This window comes from Alligator sinensis, unplaced genomic scaffold (assembly GCF_000455745.1).
Source record: "Alligator sinensis unplaced genomic scaffold, ASM45574v1 scaffold674_1, whole genome shotgun sequence".
Taxonomy (NCBI): Eukaryota; Metazoa; Chordata; order Crocodylia; family Alligatoridae; genus Alligator; species Alligator sinensis.
The window spans coordinates 6,749-8,328 of NW_005842032.1; positions in this window are offsets into that span (position 1 = coordinate 6,749).

Consider the following 1,580-nt stretch of genomic DNA (forward strand, 5'->3'; position numbering starts at 1 on the left):
GAAGTAACATCACCCAGCTGGAGATTTGCTGCTCCCGGAACACCTGGAGGTCACTGTAGGAACTATGGGGATGGAGAAGATTCCTGGTACTGGGGCATAACCTAAAACTACACCCTGCTGGGGTTGGACAGTGTGGTGGGGCTGCCTGTGGTGAGGCAGTCTCCAGGAAATGCCAGACCTGTGCTTCCCCAGTGAAAGGCACGGATGGGGTGCCATATAGCCTCAGCCTCTGCTGCCTTGTGGGTATCCCATGGAGGGGAAAGGCTAGGGGAGCACAACCAGACAGAAAACCAAAAGACCCAGGTCCACTGAGGGGAGACCGGGGCAGTGTCCAGGTCCATTGAGTGGGGCTTGTAACATGGGCAAGGTCCACTAAAGAGGGACCTGAGTCCCAAGGCGGGAGAAGTCCAGACATGTCTGAGGACACCTGAGGCCAAATTTGGGCTGTAGGCTATGTGAGACCCAGCTAAGGGGCTGGGGGAGTTGGAAGTGATTTTTGGATGCCATCTGCAAGGCATGGGACACAGTGTAGGGATGGTTCAGAGCTGTGTATTATGCCCTTGGCATCCAGGCATTAACTGGGCAGCCTCCCACCTATGGACAACTTTTTAGTTCCAACAAAGGCGTGGCAAGAAAGTCAGGTGGGCAGACTGCCCTAGACAGGTGGGCGAGCTAGTGTTCCAACCAGCCTCAAGACGGCCCTCTGTCACAACAGTATTGCCTGATAGTACAACGGAGTAGTGCTATGTGCTAAAATACATATGTAGACAGTGGCCAGGGGCACCCTCATGGCCTAGCCAGCCAATCTGCTGCATGTAGAGGAAGGGCAGAAGAATCCTGGGCTGGCAAGCCAGTGCTCTTGGCTCAATGTGCTGCAGTTCTAGGCACACGTATAAATACTATACCCAGGAGAGAGAAACTCTGGTGCTAACTGTGCTGGAGTTTATTGCTATGTGCTAGTTGCATATCTAGATGCACCCTGTATGAGCTTGTATTTGTCTGGATCTGGCTGCATTAATGCCATTTTGCTAGACGCAACTTGCCTAGTTATTGGGCTTAGAAAAATGGCATTGTCCTCTTTGTTATTTATTCATACTGCCAATCTTTGGGGTATGCACAAATTTTATCAGACATGTTTTTATGTTATTTCTGGATCATTAACAGAACCTTGAGTAATGCCAATCCAATACTGCAGAACCTAATTAAAACACTCACTTAAACTTAACAAAGGTTTCAGTAAATACAATCACATTTTATCTTCTTGTTCAAAAAATTATATGGAATGGCCTCCAAATGTTGGGATTACATGGGACCAAATGTTGCTGCAGCATCTTCCTATAATATATAAGGATCCCTTGCTCATGATGTTTCTGCTTTTCCAAATCTCTGTAAGTCCTGAATCCAGCTGAACATAACAAGATGCTTTGTGCATTTAAATAAAATTTTGGCCTCTTATAAACCATCTTTTGCTTGTGTTTGTTTCCCTGACAAACTCACTGCTGTAGGTCCATGTAATACTATCAGCTGCGACAGCTTCTCTAGGACACTGGCAGCTGCCTTAATTGAGAACAGTCCACTTG